Source organism: Symphalangus syndactylus, chromosome 14, assembly GCF_028878055.3.
Source record: "Symphalangus syndactylus isolate Jambi chromosome 14, NHGRI_mSymSyn1-v2.1_pri, whole genome shotgun sequence".
Lineage (NCBI taxonomy): Eukaryota > Metazoa > Chordata > Mammalia > Primates > Hylobatidae > Symphalangus > Symphalangus syndactylus.
The window spans coordinates 59,225,244-59,245,597 of NC_072436.2; positions in this window are offsets into that span (position 1 = coordinate 59,225,244).

A 20,354-nucleotide genomic window follows, 5' to 3' on the forward strand; every position below is an offset into this window, starting at 1 on the left:
AACTTCTCAATCAAAAGTAATGTTAAATTCTGTTAGTTGAATGCACAGAACAGAAAGAAGTTTCGCAGAATGCTTCTGTGTAGTTTTTATTTGAAGTTATTCCTTTTTCCACTATAGGCCCCTTAGCGCTCCGAATGTCCACTTGCACTTTCTACAGAAAGAGGGTTTCAGATGTGCACAATCCAAAGTAAGGTTCAACTCTGTTAGTTGAATGCAAAGAAGAGAAAGAAGTTTCACAGAATGCTTCTGTGTTGTTTTTATTTGAAGATATTCCTTTTTCCACTTAAGGATCCTAAGCCCTCCAAATGTCCACTTGCAGTTTCTACAGAAAGAGTGTTTCAGAACTGCTCAATGCAAAGTAAAGTTCAACTCTTTTAGCTGAATGCACAGAAAAGAAAGAAGTTTCACAGAATGTTTCTGTGTAGCTTTTATTTGAAGATAGTCCTGTTTCCACTATAGGCCCTTTATCGCTCCGATTGTCCACTTGCAATTTCTACAGAAAGTGTGCTTCAGAACTGCTGATTAAAAAGTAAGGTTCAACTCTGTTAGTTGAATGCACAGAACAGAAAGAAGTTTCGCAGAATGCTTCTCTGTGGTTTTTATTTGAAGATATTCCTTTTTCCAATAGAGGACCCTTGGTGCTCCAATTGTTCACTTGCAGTTTCCCCAGAAGGAGTGTTTCAGAACTTCTCAATCAAAAGTAATGTTAAATTCTGTTAGTTGAATGCACAGAACAGAAAGAAGTTTCGCAGAATGCTTCTGTGTAGTTCTTACTTGAAGATATTCCTTTTTCCACTAAAGGCCCCTTAGCGCTCAGAATGTCCACTTGCAGCTACTGCAGAGAGAGTGTTTCAGAGCTGCTCAATTAAAAGTAAGCTTCAACTCTGTTAACCGAATGTTCAGAGCCCAAAGAAGTTTCACACAATGCTTCTGTGTAGTTTTTATTTGAAGATATTTCTTCTTCCACTATAGGCCCCTTAGTGCTCTGAATATCCACTTCCAGTTTCTACAGAGAGAGTGTTTCAGAACTGCTAAATCAAAAGTAAGCTTCAACTGTGTTAGCTGAATGCACAGAACAGAAAGAAATTTCACAGAATGCTTCTGTGTAGTTTTTATTTGAAGTTATTCCTTTTTCCACTATAGGCCCCTTAGCGCTCCGAATGTCCACTTGCACTTTCTACAGAAAGAGTGTTTCAGATGTGCACAATCCAAAGTAAGCTTCAAGTCTGCTAGTTGAAAGCGCAGAACAGAGAGAAGTTTCACAGAATACTTCTGTGTAGTTTTTATTGGAAGATATTCCTTTTTCCAATGTAGGCCCCTTAGCGATCGGAATGTCCACTTGCAGTTTCCGCAGAAGCAGTGTTTTAGAACTGCTGAATCAAAAGTAAGGCTCAACTCTGTTAGTTGAATGCAAAGAATAGAAAGAAGTTTCACTGAATGCTTCTGTGTTGTTTTTATTTGAAGATATTCCTTTTTCATCTAAAGGATCCTAAGCCCTCCAAATGTCCACTTGCAGTTTCTACAGAAAGAGTGTTTCAGAACTGCTCAATGCAAAGTACAGTTCAACTCTTTTAGTTGAATGCACAGAACAGAAAGAAGTTTCACAGAATGCTTCTGTGTAGCTTTTATTTGAAGATACTCCTCTTTCCACTATAGGCCCTTTAGCGCTCCGATTGTCCACATGTAATTTCTACAGAAAGTTTGCTTCAGAACTGCTCACTAAAAAGTAAGGTTCAACTCTGTTAGTTGAATGCACAGAACAGAAAGAAGTTTCGCAGAATGCTTCTCTGTAGTTTTTATTTGAAGATATTCCTTTTTCCAATAGAGGACCCTTGGCGCTCCAATTGTTCACTTGCAGTTTCCCCAGAAGGAGTGTTTCAGAACTTCTCAATCAAAAGTAATGTCAAATTCTGTTAGTTGAATGCACAGAACAGAAAGAAGTTTCGCAGAATGCTTCTGTGTAGTTTTTATTTGAAGTTATTCCTTTTTCCACTATAGGCCCCTTAGCGCTCCGAATGTCCACTTGCACTTTCTACAGAAAGAGTGTTTCAGATGTGCACAATCCAAAGTAAAGTTCAATTCTTTTAGCTGAATGCACAGAAAAGAAAGAAGTTTCACAGAATGTTTCTGGGTAGCTTTTATTTGAAGATAGTCCTGTTTCCACTATAGGCCCTTTATCGCTCCGATTGTCCCCTTGCAATTTCTACAGAAAGTGTGCTTCAGAACTGCTCATTAAAAAGTAAGGTTCAACTCTGTTAGTTGAATGCACAGAACAGAAAGAAGTTTCGCAGAATGCTTCTCTGTAGTTTTTATTTGAGGATATTCCTTTTTCCAATAGACGACCCTTGGCGCTCCAATTGTTCACTTGCAGTTTCCCCAGAAGGAGTGTTTCAGAACTTCTCAATCAAAAGTAATGTTAAATTCTGTTAGTTGAATGCACAGAACAGAAAGAAGTTTCGCAGAATGCTTCTGTGTCGTTCTTACTTGAAGATATTCCTTTTTCCACTAAAGGCCCCTTAGCGCTCAGAATATCCACTTGCAGCTACTGCAGAGAGAGTGTTTCAGAGCTGCTCAATTAAAAGTAAGCTTCAACTCTGTTAACCGAATGTTCAGAGCCCAAAGAAGTTTCACACAATGCTTCTGTGTAGTTTTTATTTGAAGATATTTCTTCTTCCACTATAGGCCCCTTAGTGCTCTGAATATCCACTTCCAGTTTCTACAGAGAGAGTGTTTCAGAACTGCTGAATCAAAAGTAAGCTTCAACTGTGTTAGTTGAATGCACAGAACAGAAAGAAATTTCACAGAATGCTTCTGTGTAGTTTTTATTTGAAGTTATTCCTTTTTCCACTATAGGCTCCTTAGCGCTCCGAATGTCCACTTGCACTTTCTACAGAAAGAGTGTTTCAGATGTGCACAATCCAAAGTAAGCTTCAAGTCTGCTAGTTGAAAGCGCAGAACAGAGAGAAGTTTCACAGAATACTTCTGTGTAGTTTTTATTGGAAGATATTCCTTTTTCCAATGTAGGCCCCTTAGCGATCGGAATGTCCACTTGCAGTTTCCGCAGAAGCAGTGTTTTAGAACTGCTGAATCAAAAGTAAGGCTCAACTCTGTTAGTTGAATGCAAAGAAGAGAAAGAAGTTTCACTGAATGCTTCTGTGTTGTTTTTATTTGAAGATATTCCTTTTTCAACTAAAGGATCCTAAGCCCTCCAAATGTCCACTTGCAGTTTCTACAGAAAGAGTGTTTCAGAACTGCTCAATGCAAAGTACAGTTCAACTCTTTTAGTTGAAGGCACAGAACAGAAAGAAGTTTCACAGAATGCTTCTGTGTAGCTTTTATTTGAAGATACTCCTCTTTCCACTATAGGCCCTTTAGCGCTCCGATTGTCCACATGTAATTTCTACAGAAAGTTTGCTTCAGAAGTGCTCACTAAAAAGTAAGGTTCAACTCTGTTAGTTGAATGCACAGAACAGAAAGAAGTTTCGCAGAATGCTTCTCTGTAGTTTTTATTTGAAGATATTCCTTTTTCCAATAGAGGACCCTTGGCGCTCCAATTGTTCACTTGCAGTTTCCCCAGAAGGAGTGTTTCAGAACTTCTCAATCAAAAGTAATGTCAAATTCTGTTAGTTGAATGCACAGAACAGAAAGAAGTTTCGCAGAATGCTTCTGTGTAGTTTTTATTTGAAGTTATTCCTTTTTCCACTATAGGCCCCTTAGCGCTCCGAATGTCCACTTGCACTTTCTACAGAAAGAGTGTTTCAGATGTGCACAATTCAAAGTAAGGTTCACCTCTGTTAGTTGAATGCAAAGAAGAGAAAGAAGTTTCACAGAATGCTTCTGTGTTGTTTTTATTTGAAGATATTCCTTTTTCCACTTAAGGATCCTAAGCCCTCCAAATGTCCACTTGCAGTTGCTACAGAAAGAGTGTTTCAGAACTGCTCAATGCAAAGTAAAGTTCAACTCTTTTAGCTGAATGCACAGAAAAGAAAGAAGTTTCACAGAATGTTTCTGTGTAGCTTTTATTTGAAGATAGTCCTGTTTCCACTATAGGCCCTTTATCGCTCCGATTGTCCACTTGCAATTTCTACAGAAAGTGTGCTTCAGAACTGCTCATTAAAAAGTAAGGTTCAACTCTGTTAGTTGAATGCACAGAACAGAAAGAAGTTTCGCAGAATGCTTCTCTGTAGTTTTTATTTGAAGATATTCCTTTTTCCACATTAGGCCCCTCAGCGCTTCGAACTTCCGCTTTCAATTTGTACAGAAATAGTTTTGCAGATCTGCTGAACCAAAAGTAAGTTTCACTTCTGTTGGTTGAATGCGCCTAAGAGAAAGAAGTTTCACAGAATGTTTCCGTGTAGTTTTTAGTTGAAGATAGTCCTTTTTCCACAATAGACCCCTTATCGCTCTGAATGTCCACTTGCAGTTTCTACTGAAAGAGTGTTTCAGAACTGTTCAATCAAAAGTAAGGTTGAACTCTGTCAATTGAATGCACGGAACAGAAAGAAGTTTCGCAGAATGCTTCTGTGTAGTTTCTATTTGAAGATATTCTTTTTGCCACTAAAGGCCCCTAAGCGCTCAGAATGTCCACCTGCAGTTTCTACAGAAAGAGTGTTTCAGAAATGCTCAAAGGAAAGTTCCACTCTGTTAATTGAATGCGCAGAACAGAAAGAATCCTCACAGAATGCTTCTGTGTAGTTTTTATTTGAAGATATTTCATTTTCCACTATACGCCCCTTAATGCTCTGAATGCCCACTTGCAGTTTCTACAGAAAGAGTGTTTCAGAACTGCTGAATCAAAAGTAAGTTTCAACTCTGTTAGTAGAATGCACAGAACAGAAAGGAGTTTCAGAGAATGCTTCTGTGTAGTTTTTATTTGAAGTTATTCCTTTTTCCAATATAGGCCCCCTAGCGCTCCGAATGTCCACTTGCAGTTTCTACAGAAAGAGTGTTTCAGAAGTGTTCAATCAAAACTGATGTTGAACTCTGTGAGGTCAATGCACAGAACAGAAAGAAGTTTCGCAGAATGCTTCTGTGTAGTTCTTACTTGAAGATATTCCTTTTTCCACTAAAGGCCCCTTAGCGCTCAGAATGTCCACTTGCAGCTACTGCAGAGAGAGTGTTTCAGAGCTGCTCAATTAAAAGTAAGCTTCAACTCTGTTAACCGAATGTTCAGAGCCCAAAGAAGTTTCACACAATGCTTCTGTGTAGTTTTTATTTGAAGATATTTCTTCTTCCACTATAGGCCCCTTAGTGCTCTGAATATCCACTTCCAGTTTCTACAGAGAGAGTGTTTCAGAACTGCTGAATCAAAAGTAAGCTTCAACTGTGTTAGTTGAATGCACAGAACAGAAAGAAATTTCACAGAATGCTTCTGTGTAGTTTTTATTTGAAGTTATTCCTTTTTCCACTATAGGCTCCTTAGCGCTCCGAATGTCCACTTGCACTTTCTACAGAAAGAGTGTTTCAGATGTGCACAATCCAAAGTAAGCTTCAAGTGTGCTAGTTGAAAGCGCAGAACAGAGAGAAGTTTCACAGAATACTTCTGTGTAGTTTTTATTGGAAGATATTCCTTTTTCCAATGTAGGCCCCTTAGCGATCGGAATGTCCACTTGCAGTTTCCGCAGAAGCAGTGTTTTAGAACTGCTGAATCAAAAGTAAGGCTCAACTCTGTTAGTTGAATGCAAAGAAGAGAAAGAAGTTTCACTGAATGCTTCTGTGTTGTTTTTATTTGAAGATATTCCTTTTTCAACTAAAGGATCCTAAGCCCTCCAAATGTCCACTTGCAGTTTCTACAGAAAGAGTGTTTCAGAACTGCTCAATGCAAAGTACAGTTCAACTCTTTTAGTTGAAGGCACAGAACAGAAAGAAGTTTCACAGAATGCTTCTGTGTAGCTTTTATTTGAAGATACTCCTCTTTCCACTATAGGCCCTTTAGCGCTCCGATTGTCCACATGTAATTTCTACAGAAAGTTTGCTTCAGAACTGCTCACTAAAAAGTAAGGTTCAACTCTGTTAGTTGAATGCACAGAACAGAAAGAAGTTTCGCAGAATGCTTCTCTGTAGTTTTTATTTGAAGATATTCCTTTTTCCAATAGAGGACCCTTGGCGCTCCAATTGTTCACTTGCAGTTTCCCCAGAAGGAGTGTTTCAGAACTTCTCAATCAAAAGTAATGTCAAATTCTGTTAGTTGAATGCACAGAACAGAAAGAAGTTTCGCAGAATGCTTCTGTGTAGTTTTTATTTGAAGTTATTCCTTTTTCCACTATAGGCCCCTTAGCGCTCCGAATGTCCACTTGCACTTTCTACAGAAAGAGTGTTTCAGATGTGCACAATTCAAAGTAAGGTTCACCTCTGTTAGTTGAATGCAAAGAAGAGAAAGAAGTTTCACAGAATGCTTCTGTGTTGTTTTTATTTGAAGATATTCCTTTTTCCACTTAAGGATCCTAAGCCCTCCAAATGTCCACTTGCAGTTGCTACAGAAAGAGTGTTTCAGAACTGCTCAATGCAAAGTAAAGTTCAACTCTTTTAGCTGAATGCACAGAAAAGAAAGAAGTTTCACAGAATGTTTCTGTGTAGCTTTTATTTGAAGATAGTCCTGTTTCCACTATAGGCCCTTTATCGCTCCGATTGTCCACTTGCAATTTCTACAGAAAGTGTGCTTCAGAACTGCTCATTAAAAAGTAAGGTTCAACTCTGTTAGTTGAATGCACAGAACAGAAAGAAGTTTCGCAGAATGCTTCTCTGTAGTTTTTATTTGAAGATATTCCTTTTTCCACATTAGGCCCCTCAGCGCTTCGAACTTCCGCTTTCAATTTGTACAGAAATAGTTTTGCAGATCTGCTGAACCAAAAGTAAGTTTCACTTCTGTTGGTTGAATGCGCCTAAGAGAAAGAAGTTTCACAGAATGTTTCCGTGTAGTTTTTAGTTGAAGATAGTCCTTTTTCCACAATAGACCCCTTATCGCTCTGAATGTCCACTTGCAGTTTCTACTGAAAGAGTGTTTCAGAACTGTTCAATCAAAAGTAAGGTTGAACTCTGTCAATTGAATGCACGGAACAGAAAGAAGTTTCGCAGAATGCTTCTGTGTAGTTTCTATTTGAAGATATTCTTTTTGCCACTAAAGGCCCCTAAGCGCTCAGAATGTCCACCTGCAGTTTCTACAGAAAGAGTGTTTCAGAAATGCTCAAAGGAAAGTTCCACTCTGTTAATTGAATGCGCAGAACAGAAAGAATCCTCACAGAATGCTTCTGTGTAGTTTTTATTTGAAGATATTTCATTTTCCACTATACGCCCCTTAATGCTCTGAATGCCCACTTGCAGTTTCTACAGAAAGAGTGTTTCAGAACTGCTGAATCAAAAGTAAGTTTCAACTCTGTTAGTAGAATGCACAGAACAGAAAGGAGTTTCAGAGAATGCTTCTGTGTAGTTTTTATTTGAAGTTATTCCTTTTTCCACTATAGGCCCCCTAGCGCTCCGAATGTCCACTTGCAGTTTCTACAGAAAGAGTGTTTCAGAAGTGTTCAATCAAAACTGATGTTGAACTCTGTGAGGTCAATGCACAGAACAGAAAGAAGTTTCGCAGAATGCTTCTGTGTAGTTCTTACTTGAAGATATTCCTTTTTCCACTAAAGGCCCCTTAGCGCTCAGAATGTCCACTTGCAGCTACTGCAGAGAGAGTGTTTCAGAGCTGCTCAATTAAAAGTAAGCTTCAACTCTGTTAACCGAATGTTCAGAGCCCAAAGAAGTTTCACACAATGCTTCTGTGTAGTTTTTATTTGAAGATATTTCTTCTTCCACTATAGGCCCCTTAGTGCTCTGAATATCCACTTCCAGTTTCTACAGAGAGAGTGTTTCAGAACTGCTGAATCAAAAGTAAGCTTCAACTGTGTTAGTTGAATGCACAGAACAGAAAGAAATTTCACAGAATGCTTCTGTGTAGTTTTTATTTGAAGTTATTCCTTTTTCCACTATAGGCTCCTTAGCGCTCCGAATGTCCACTTGCACTTTCTACAGAAAGAGTGTTTCAGATGTGCACAATCCAAAGTAAGCTTCAAGTGTGCTAGTTGAAAGCGCAGAACAGAGAGAAGTTTCACAGAATACTTCTGTGTAGTTTTTATTGGAAGATATTCCTTTTTCCAATGTAGGCCCCTTAGCGATCGGAATGTCCACTTGCAGTTTCCGCAGAAGCAGTGTTTTAGAACTGCTGAATCAAAAGTAAGGCTCAACTCTGTTAGTTGAATGCAAAGAAGAGAAAGAAGTTTCACTGAATGCTTCTGTGTTGTTTTTATTTGAAGATATTCCTTTTTCAACTAAAGGATCCTAAGCCCTCCAAATGTCCACTTGCAGTTTCTACAGAAAGAGTGTTTCAGAACTGCTCAATGCAAAGTACAGTTCAACTCTTTTAGTTGAAGGCACAGAACAGAAAGAAGTTTCACAGAATGCTTCTGTGTAGCTTTTATTTGAAGATACTCCTCTTTCCACTATAGGCCCTTTAGCGCTCCGATTGTCCACATGTAATTTCTACAGAAAGTTTGCTTCAGAACTGCTCACTAAAAAGTAAGGTTCAACTCTGTTAGTTGAATGCACAGAACAGAAAGAAGTTTCGCAGAATGCTTCTCTGTAGTTTTTATTTGAAGATATTCCTTTTTCCAATAGAGGACCCTTGGCGCTCCAATTGTTCACTTGCAGTTTCCCCAGAAGGAGTGTTTCAGAACTTCTCAATCAAAAGTAATGTCAAATTCTGTTAGTTGAATGCACAGAACAGAAAGAAGTTTCGCAGAATGCTTCTGTGTAGTTTTTATTTGAAGTTATTCCTTTTTCCACTATAGGCCCCTTAGCGCTCCGAATGTCCACTTGCACTTTCTACAGAAAGAGTGTTTCAGATGTGCACAATTCAAAGTAAGGTTCACCTCTGTTAGTTGAATGCAAAGAAGAGAAAGAAGTTTCACAGAATGCTTCTGTGTTGTTTTTATTTGAAGATATTCCTTTTTCCACTTAAGGATCCTAAGCCCTCCAAATGTCCACTTGCAGTTGCTACAGAAAGAGTGTTTCAGAACTGCTCAATGCAAAGTAAAGTTCAACTCTTTTAGCTGAATGCACAGAAAAGAAAGAAGTTTCACAGAATGTTTCTGTGTAGCTTTTATTTGAAGATAGTCCTGTTTCCACTATAGGCCCTTTATCGCTCCGATTGTCCACTTGCAATTTCTACAGAAAGTGTGCTTCAGAACTGCTCATTAAAAAGTAAGGTTCAACTCTGTTAGTTGAATGCACAGAACAGAAAGAAGTTTCGCAGAATGCTTCTCTGTAGTTTTTATTTGAAGATATTCCTTTTTCCACATTAGGCCCCTCAGCGCTTCGAACTTCCGCTTTCAATTTGTACAGAAATAGTTTTGCAGATCTGCTGAACCAAAAGTAATTTTCACTTCTGTTGGTTGAATGCGCCTAAGAGAAAGAAGTTTCACAGAATGTTTCCGTGTAGTTTTTAGTTGAAGATAGTCCTTTTTCCACAATAGACCCCTTATCGCTCTGAATGTCCACTTGCAGTTTCTACTGAAAGAGTGTTTCAGAACTGTTCAATCAAAAGTAAGGTTGAACTCTGTCAATTGAATGCACGGAACAGAAAGAAGTTTCGCAGAATGCTTCTGTGTAGTTTCTATTTGAAGATATTCTTTTTGCCACTAAAGGCCCCTAAGCGCTCAGAATGTCCACCTGCAGTTTCTACAGAAAGAGTGTTTCAGAAATGCTCAAAGGAAAGTTCCACTCTGTTAATTGAATGCGCAGAACAGAAAGAATCCTCACAGAATGCTTCTGTGTAGTTTTTATTTGAAGATATTTCATTTTCCACTATACGCCCCTTAATGCTCTGAATGCCCACTTGCAGTTTCTACAGAAAGAGTGTTTCAGAACTGCTGAATCAAAAGTAAGTTTCAACTCTGTTAGTAGAATGCACAGAACAGAAAGGAGTTTCAGAGAATGCTTCTGTGTAGTTTTTATTTGAAGTTATTCCTTTTTCCAATATAGGCCCCCTAGCGCTCCGAATGTCCACTTGCAGTTTCTACAGAAAGAGTGTTTCAGAAGTGTTCAATCAAAACTGATGTTGAACTCTGTGAGGTCAATGCACAGAACAGAAAGAAGTTTCGCAGAATGCTTCTGTGTAGTTCTTACTTGAAGATATTCCTTTTTCCACTAAAGGCCCCTTAGCGCTCAGAATGTCCACTTGCAGCTACTGCAGAGAGAGTGTTTCAGAGCTGCTCAATTAAAAGTAAGCTTCAACTCTGTTAACCGAATGTTCAGAGCCCAAAGAAGTTTCACACAATGCTTCTGTGTAGTTTTTATTTGAAGATATTTCTTCTTCCACTATAGGCCCCTTAGTGCTCTGAATATCCACTTCCAGTTTCTACAGAGAGAGTGTTTCAGAACTGCTGAATCAAAAGTAAGCTTCAACTGTGTTAGTTGAATGCACAGAACAGAAAGAAATTTCACAGAATGCTTCTGTGTAGTTTTTATTTGAAGTTATTCCTTTTTCCACTATAGGCTCCTTAGCGCTCCGAATGTCCACTTGCACTTTCTACAGAAAGAGTGTTTCAGATGTGCACAATCCAAAGTAAGCTTCAAGTGTGCTAGTTGAAAGCGCAGAACAGAGAGAAGTTTCACAGAATACTTCTGTGTAGTTTTTATTGGAAGATATTCCTTTTTCCAATGTAGGCCCCTTAGCGATCGGAATGTCCACTTGCAGTTTCCGCAGAAGCAGTGTTTTAGAACTGCTGAATCAAAAGTAAGGCTCAACTCTGTTAGTTGAATGCAAAGAAGAGAAAGAAGTTTCACTGAATGCTTCTGTGTTGTTTTTATTTGAAGATATTCCTTTTTCAACTAAAGGATCCTAAGCCCTCCAAATGTCCACTTGCAGTTTCTACAGAAAGAGTGTTTCAGAACTGCTCAATGCAAAGTACAGTTCAACTCTTTTAGTTGAAGGCACAGAACAGAAAGAAGTTTCACAGAATGCTTCTGTGTAGCTTTTATTTGAAGATACTCCTCTTTCCACTATAGGCCCTTTAGCGCTCCGATTGTCCACATGTAATTTCTACAGAAAGTTTGCTTCAGAACTGCTCACTAAAAAGTAAGGTTCAACTCTGTTAGTTGAATGCACAGAACAGAAAGAAGTTTCGCAGAATGCTTCTCTGTAGTTTTTATTTGAAGATATTCCTTTTTCCAATAGAGGACCCTTGGCGCTCCAATTGTTCACTTGCAGTTTCCCCAGAAGGAGTGTTTCAGAACTTCTCAATCAAAAGTAATGTCAAATTCTGTTAGTTGAATGCACAGAACAGAAAGAAGTTTCGCAGAATGCTTCTGTGTAGTTTTTATTTGAAGTTATTCCTTTTTCCACTATAGGCCCCTTAGCGCTCCGAATGTCCACTTGCACTTTCTACAGAAAGAGTGTTTCAGATGTGCACAATTCAAAGTAAGGTTCACCTCTGTTAGTTGAATGCAAAGAAGAGAAAGAAGTTTCACAGAATGCTTCTGTGTTGTTTTTATTTGAAGATATTCCTTTTTCCACTTAAGGATCCTAAGCCCTCCAAATGTCCACTTGCAGTTGCTACAGAAAGAGTGTTTCAGAACTGCTCAATGCAAAGTAAAGTTCAACTCTTTTAGCTGAATGCACAGAAAAGAAAGAAGTTTCACAGAATGTTTCTGTGTAGCTTTTATTTGAAGATAGTCCTGTTTCCACTATAGGCCCTTTATCGCTCCGATTGTCCACTTGCAATTTCTACAGAAAGTGTGCTTCAGAACTGCTCATTAAAAAGTAAGGTTCAACTCTGTTAGTTGAATGCACAGAACAGAAAGAAGTTTCGCAGAATGCTTCTCTGTAGTTTTTATTTGAAGATATTCCTTTTTCCACATTAGGCCCCTCAGCGCTTCGAACTTCCGCTTTCAATTTGTACAGAAATAGTTTTGCAGATCTGCTGAACCAAAAGTAAGTTTCACTTCTGTTGGTTGAATGCGCCTAAGAGAAAGAAGTTTCACAGAATGTTTCCGTGTAGTTTTTAGTTGAAGATAGTCCTTTTTCCACAATAGACCCCTTATCGCTCTGAATGTCCACTTGCAGTTTCTACTGAAAGAGTGTTTCAGAACTGTTCAATCAAAAGTAAGGTTGAACTCTGTCAATTGAATGCACGGAACAGAAAGAAGTTTCGCAGAATGCTTCTGTGTAGTTTCTATTTGAAGATATTCTTTTTGCCACTAAAGGCCCCTAAGCGCTCAGAATGTCCACCTGCAGTTTCTACAGAAAGAGTGTTTCAGAAATGCTCAAAGGAAAGTTCCACTCTGTTAATTGATTGCGCAGAACAGAAAGAATCCTCACAGAATGCTTCTGTGTAGTTTTTATTTGAAGATATTTCATTTTCCACTATACGCCCCTTAATGCTCTGAATGCCCACTTGCAGTTTCTACAGAAAGAGTGTTTCAGAACTGCTGAATCAAAAGTAAGTTTCAACTCTGTTAGTAGAATGCACAGAACAGAAAGGAGTTTCAGAGAATGCTTCTGTGTAGTTTTTATTTGAAGTTATTCCTTTTTCCAATATAGGCCCCCTAGCGCTCCGAATGTCCACTTGCAGTTTCTACAGAAAGAGTGTTTCAGAAGTGTTCAATCAAAACTGATGTTGAACTCTGTGAGGTCAATGCACAGAACAGAAAGAAGTTTCGCAGAATGCTTCTGTGTAGTTCTTACTTGAAGATATTCCTTTTTCCACTAAAGGCCCCTTAGCGCTCAGAATGTCCACTTGCAGCTACTGCAGAGAGAGTGTTTCAGAGCTGCTCAATTAAAAGTAAGCTTCAACTCTGTTAACCGAATGTTCAGAGCCCAAAGAAGTTTCACACAATGCTTCTGTGTAGTTTTTATTTGAAGATATTTGTTCTTCCACTATAGGCCCCTTAGTGCTCTGAATATCCACTTCCAGTTTCTACAGAGAGAGTGTTTCAGAACTGCTGAATCAAAAGTAAGCTTCAACTGTGTTAGTTGAATGCACAGAACAGAAAGAAATTTCACAGAATGCTTCTGTGTAGTTTTTATTTGAAGTTATTCCTTTTTCCACTATAGGCTCCTTAGCGCTCCAAATGTCCACTTGCACTTTCTACAGAAAGAGTGTTTCAGATGTGCACAATCCAAAGTAAGCTTCAAGTCTGCTAGTTGAAAGCGCAGAACAGAGAGAAGTTTCACAGAATACTTCTGTGTAGTTTTTATTGGAAGATATTCCTTTTTCCAATGTAGGCCCCTTAGCGATCGGAATGTCCACTTGCAGTTTCCGCAGAAGCAGTGTTTTAGAACTGCTGAATCAAAAGTAAGGCTCAACTCTGTTAGTTGAATGCAAAGAAGAGAAAGAAGTTTCACTGAATGCTTCTGTGTTGTTTTTATTTGAAGATATTCCTTTTTCAACTAAAGGATCCTAAGCCCTCCAAATGTCCACTTGCAGTTTCTACAGAAAGAGTGTTTCAGAACTGCTCAATGCAAAGTACAGTTCAACTCTTTTAGTTGAAGGCACAGAACAGAAAGAAGTTTCACAGAATGCTTCTGTGTAGCTTTTATTTGAAGATACTCCTCTTTCCACTATAGGCCCTTTAGCGCTCCGATTGTCCACATGTAATTTCTACAGAAAGTTTGCTTCAGAACTGCTCACTAAAAAGTAAGGTTCAACTCTGTTAGTTGAATGCACAGAACAGAAAGAAGTTTCGCAGAATGCTTCTCTGTAGTTTTTATTTGAAGATATTCCTTTTTCCAATAGAGGACCCTTGGCGCTCCAATTGTTCACTTGCAGTTTCCCCAGAAGGAGTGTTTCAGAACTTCTCAATCAAAAGTAATGTCAAATTCTGTTAGTTGAATGCACAGAACAGAAAGAAGTTTCGCAGAATGCTTCTGTGTAGTTTTTATTTGAAGTTATTCCTTTTTCCACTATAGGCCCCTTAGCGCTCCGAATGTCCACTTGCACTTTCTACAGAAAGAGTGTTTCAGATGTGCACAATTCAAAGTAAGGTTCACCTCTGTTAGTTGAATGCAAAGAAGAGAAAGAAGTTTCACAGAATGCTTCTGTGTTGTTTTTATTTGAAGATATTCCTTTTTCCACTTAAGGATCCTAAGCCCTCCAAATGTCCACTTGCAGTTGCTACAGAAAGAGTGTTTCAGAACTGCTCAATGCAAAGTAAAGTTCAACTCTTTTAGCTGAATGCACAGAAAAGAAAGAAGTTTCACAGAATGTTTCTGTGTAGCTTTTATTTGAAGATAGTCCTGTTTCCACTATAGGCCCTTTATCGCTCCGATTGTCCACTTGCAATTTCTACAGAAAGTGTGCTTCAGAACTGCTCATTAAAAAGTAAGGTTCAACTCTGTTAGTTGAATGCACAGAACAGAAAGAAGTTTCGCAGAATGCTTCTCTGTAGTTTTTATTTGAAGATATTCCTTTTTCCACATTAGGCCCCTCAGCGCTTCGAACTTCCGCTTTCAATTTGTACAGAAATAGTTTTGCAGATCTGCTGAACCAAAAGTAAGTTTCACTTCTGTTGGTTGAATGCGCCTAAGAGAAAGAAGTTTCACAGAATGTTTCCGTGTAGTTTTTAGTTGAAGATAGTCCTTTTTCCACAATAGACCCCTTATCGCTCTGAATGTCCACTTGCAGTTTCTACTGAAAGAGTGTTTCAGAACTGTTCAATCAAAAGTAAGGTTGAACTCTGTCAATTGAATGCACGGAACAGAAAGAAGTTTCGCAGAATGCTTCTGTGTAGTTTCTATTTGAAGATATTCTTTTTGCCACTAAAGGCCCCTAAGCGCTCAGAATGTCCACCTGCAGTTTCTACAGAAAGAGTGTTTCAGAAATGCTCAAAGGAAAGTTCCACTCTGTTAATTGAATGCGCAGAACAGAAAGAATCCTCACAGAATGCTTCTGTGTAGTTTTTATTTGAAGATATTTCATTTTCCACTATACGCCCCTTAATGCTCTGAATGCCCACTTGCAGTTTCTACAGAAAGAGTGTTTCAGAACTGCTGAATCAAAAGTAAGTTTCAACTCTGTTAGTAGAATGCACAGAACAGAAAGGAGTTTCAGAGAATGCTTCTGTGTAGTTTTTATTTGAAGTTATTCCTTTTTCCACTATAGGCCCCCTAGCGCTCCGAATGTCCACTTGCAGTTTCTACAGAAAGAGTGTTTCAGAAGTGTTCAATCAAAACTGATGTTGAACTCTGTGAGGTCAATGCACAGAACAGAAAGAAGTTTCGCAGAATGCTTCTGTGTAGTTCTTACTTGAAGATATTCCTTTTTCCACTAAAGGCCCCTTAGCGCTCAGAATGTCCACTTGCAGCTACTGCAGAGAGAGTGTTTCAGAGCTGCTCAATTAAAAGTAAGCTTCAACTCTGTTAACCGAATGTTCAGAGCCCAAAGAACTTTCACACAATGCTTCTGTGTAGTTTTTATTTGAAGATATTTCTTCTTCCACTATAGGCCCCTTAGTGCTCTGAATATCCACTTCCAGTTTCTACAGAGAGAGTGTTTCAGAACTGCTGAATCAAAAGTAAGCTTCAACTGTGTTAGTTGAATGCACAGAACAGAAAGAAATTTCACAGAATGCTTCTGTGTAGTTTTTATTTGAAGTTATTCCTTTTTCCACTATAGGCTCCTTAGCGCTCCGAATGTCCACTTGCACTTTCTACAGAAAGAGTGTTTCAGATGTGCACAATCCAAAGTAAGCTTCAAGTCTGCTAGTTGAAAGCGCAGAACAGAGAGAAGTTTCACAGAATACTTCTGTGTAGTTTTTATTGGAAGATATTCCTTTTTCCAATGTAGGCCCCTTAGCGATCGGAATGTCCACTTGCAGTTTCCGCAGAAGCAGTGTTTTAGAACTGCTGAATCAAAAGTAAGGCTCAACTCTGTTAGTTGAATGCAAAGAAGAGAAAGAAGTTTCACTGAATGCTTCTGTGTTGTTTTTATTTGAAGATATTCCTTTTTCAACTAAAGGATCCTAAGCCCTCCAAATGTCCACTTGCAGTTTCTACAGAAAGAGTGTTTCAGAACTGCTCAATGCAAAGTACAGTTCAACTCTTTTAGTTGAAGGCACAGAACAGAAAGAAGTTTCACAGAATGCTTCTGTGTAGCTTTTATTTGAAGATACTCCTCTTTCCACTATAGGCCCTTTAGCGCTCCGATTGTCCACATGTAATTTCTACAGAAAGTTTGCTTCAGAACTGCTCACTAAAAAGTAAGGTTCAACTCTGTTAGTTGAATGCACAGAACAGAAAGAAGTTTCGCAGAATGCTTCTCTGTAGTTTTTATTTGAAGATATTCCTTTTTCCAATAGAGGACCCTTGGCGCTCCAATTGTTCACTTGCAGTTTCCCCAGAAGGAGTGTTTCAGAACTTCTCAATCAAAAGTAATGTCAAATTCTGTTAGTTGAATGCACAGAACAGAAAGAAGTTTCGCAGAATGCTTCTGTGTAGTTTTTATTTGAAGTTATTCCTTTTTCCACTATAGGCCCCTTAGCGCTCCGAATGTCCACTTGCACTTTCTACAGAAAGAGTGTTTCAGATGTGCACAATTCAAAGTAAGGTTCACCTCTGTTAGTTGAATGCAAAGAAGAGAAAGAAGTTTCACAGAATGCTTCTGTGTTGTTTTTATTTGAAGATATTCCTTTTTCCACTTAAGGATCCTAAGCCCTCCAAATGTCCACTTGCAGTTGCTACAGAAAGAGTGTTTCAGAACTGCTCAATGCAAAGTAAAGTTCAACTCTTTTAGCTGAATGCACAGAAAAGAAAGAAGTTTCACAGAATGTTTCTGTGTAGCTTTTATTTGAAGATAGTCCTGTTTCCACTATAGGCCCTTTATCGCTCCGATTGTCCACTTGCAATTTCTACAGAAAGTGTGCTTCAGAACTGCTCATTAAAAAGTAAGGTTCAACTCTGTTAGTTGAATGCACAGAACAGAAAGAAGTTTCGCAGAATGCTTCTCTGTAGTTTTTATTTGAAGATATTCCTTTTTCCACATTAGGCCCCTCAGCGCTTCGAACTTCCGCTTTCAATTTGTACAGAAATAGTTTTGCAGATCTGCTGAACCAAAAGTAAGTTTCACTTCTGTTGGTTGAATGCGCCTAAGAGAAAGAAGTTTCACAGAATGTTTCCGTGTAGTTTTTAGTTGAAGATAGTCCTTTTTCCACAATAGACCCCTTATCGCTCTGAATGTCCACTTGCAGTTTCTACTGAAAGAGTGTTTCAGAACTGTTCAATCAAAAGTAAGGTTGAACTCTGTCAATTGAATGCACGGAACAGAAAGAAGTTTCGCAGAATGCTTCTGTGTAGTTTCTATTTGAAGATATTCTTTTTGCCACTAAAGGCCCCTAAGCGCTCAGAATGTCCACCTGCAGTTTCTACAGAAAGAGTGTTTCAGAAATGCTCAAAGGAAAGTTCCACTCTGTTAATTGAATGCGCAGAACAGAAAGAATCCTCACAGAATGCTTCTGTGTAGTTTTTATTTGAAGATATTTCATTTTCCACTATACGCCCCTTAATGCTCTGAATGCCCACTTGCAGTTTCTACAGAAAGAGTGTTTCAGAACTGCTGAATCAAAAGTAAGTTTCAACTCTGTTAGTAGAATGCACAGAACAGAAAGGAGTTTCAGAGAATGCTTCTGTGTAGTTTTTATTTGAAGTTATTCCTTTTTCCAATATAGGCCCCCTAGCGCTGCGAATGTCCACTTGCAGTTTCTACAGAAAGAGTGTTTCAGAAGTGGTCAATCAAAACTGATGTTGAACTCTGTGAGGTCAATGCACAGAACAGAAAGAAGTTTCGCAGAATGCTTCTGTGTAGTTCTTACTTGAAGATATTCCTTTTTCCACTAAAGGCCCCTTAGCGCTCAGAATGTCCACTTGCAGCTACTGCAGAGAGAGTGTTTCAGAGCTGCTCAATTAAAAGTAAGCTTCAACTCTGTTAACCGAATGTTCAGAGCCCAAAGAAGTTTCACACAATGCTTCTGTGTAGTTTTTATTTGAAGATATTTCTTCTTCCACTATAGGCCCCTTAGTGCTCTGAATATCCACTTCCAGTTTCTACAGAGAGAGTGTTTCAGAACTGCTGAATCAAAAGTAAGCTTCAACTGTGTTAGTTGAATGCACAGAACAGAAAGAAATTTCACAGAATGCTTCTGTGTAGTTTTTATTTGAAGTTATTCCTTTTTCCACTATAGGCTCCTTAGCGCTCCGAATGTCCACTTGCACTTTCTACAGAAAGAGTGTTTCAGATGTGCACAATCCAAAGTAAGCTTCAAGTCTGCTAGTTGAAAGCGCAGAACAGAGAGAAGTTTCACAGAATACTTCTGTGTAGTTTTTATTGGAAGATATTCCTTTTTCCAATGTAGGCCCCTTAGCGATCGGAATGTCCACTTGCAGTTTCCGCAGAAGCAGTGTTTTAGAACTGCTGAATCAAAAGTAAGGCTCAACTCTGTTAGTTGAATGCAAAGAAGAGAAAGAAGTTTCACTGAATGCTTCTGTGTTGTTTTTATTTGAAGATATTCCTTTTTCAACTAAAGGATCCTAAGCCCTCCAAATGTCCACTTGCAGTTTCTACAGAAAGAGTGTTTCAGAACTGCTCAATGCAAAGTACAGTTCAACTCTTTTAGTTGAAGGCACAGAACAGAAAGAAGTTTCACAGAATGCTTCTGTGTAGCTTTTATTTGAAGATACTCCTCTTTCCACTATAGGCCCTTTAGCGCTCCGATTGTCCACATGTAATTTCTACAGAAAGTTTGCTTCAGAACTGCTCACTAAAAAGTAAGGTTCAACTCTGTTAGTTGAATGCACAGAACAGAAAGAAGTTTCGCAGAATGCTTCTCTGTAGTTTTTATTTGAAGATATTCCTTTTTCCAATAGAGGACCCTTGGCGCTCCAATTGTTCACTTGCAGTTTCCCCAGAAGGAGTGTTTCAGAACTTCTCAATCAAAAGTAATGTCAAATTCTGTTAGTTGAATGCACAGAACAGAAAGAAGTTTCGCAGAATGCTTCTGTGTAGTTTTTATTTGAAGTTATTCCTTTTTCCACTATAGGCCCCTTAGCGCTCCGAATGTCCACTTGCACTTTCTACAGAAAGAGTGTTTCAGATGTGCACAATTCAAAGTAAGGTTCACCTCTGTTAGTTGAATGCAAAGAAGAGAAAGAAGTTTCACAGAATGCTTCTGTGTTGTTTTTATTTGAAGATATTCCTTTTTCCACTTAAGGATCCTAAGCCCTCCAAATGTCCACTTGCAGTTGCTACAGAAAGAGTGTTTCAGAACTGCTCAATGCAAAGTAAAGTTCAACTCTTTTAGCTGAATGCACAGAAAAGAAAGAAGTTTCACAGAATGTTTCTGTGTAGCTTTTATTTGAAGATAGTCCTGTTTCCACTATAGGCCCTTTATCGCTCCGATTGTCCACTTGCAATTTCTACAGAAAGTGTGCTTCAGAACTGCTCATTAAAAAGTAAGGTTCAACTCTGTTAGTTGAATGCACAGAACAGAAAGAAGTTTCGCAGAATGCTTCTCTGTAGTTTTTATTTGAAGATATTCCTTTTTCCACATTAGGCCCCTCAGCGCTTCGAACTTCCGCTTTCAATTTGTACAGAAATAGTTTTGCAGATCTGCTGAACCAAAAGTAAGTTTCACTTCTGTTGGTTGAATGCGCCTAAGAGAAAGAAGTTTCACAGAATGTTTCCGTGTAGTTTTTAGTTGAAGATAGTCCTTTTTCCACAATAGACCCCTTATCGCTCTGAATGTCCACTTGCAGTTTCTACTGAAAGAGTGTTTCAGAACTGTTCAATCAAAAGTAAGGTTGAACTCTGTCAATTGAATGCACGGAACAGAAAGAAGTTTCGCAGAATGCTTCTGTGTAGTTTCTATTTGAAGATATTCTTTTTGCCACTAAAGGCCCCTAAGCGCTCAGAATGTCCACCTGCAGTTTCTACAGAAAGAGTGTTTCAGAAATGCTCAAAGGAAAGTTCCACTCTGTTAATTGAATGCGCAGAACAGAAAGAATCCTCACAGAATGCTTCTGTGTAGTTTTTATTTGAAGATATTTCATTTTCCACTATACGCCCCTTAATGCTCTGAATGCCCACTTGCAGTTTCTACAGAAAGAGTGTTTCAGAACTGCTGAATCAAAAGTAAGTTTCAACTCTGTTAGTAGAATGCACAGAACCGAAAGGAGTTTCAGAGAATGCTTCTGTGTAGTTTTTATTTGAAGTTATTCCTTTTTCCACTATAGGCCCCCTAGCGCTCCGAATGTCCACTTGCAGTTTCTACAGAAAGAGTGTTTCAGAAGTGTTCAATCAAAACTGATGTTGAACTCTGTGAGGTCA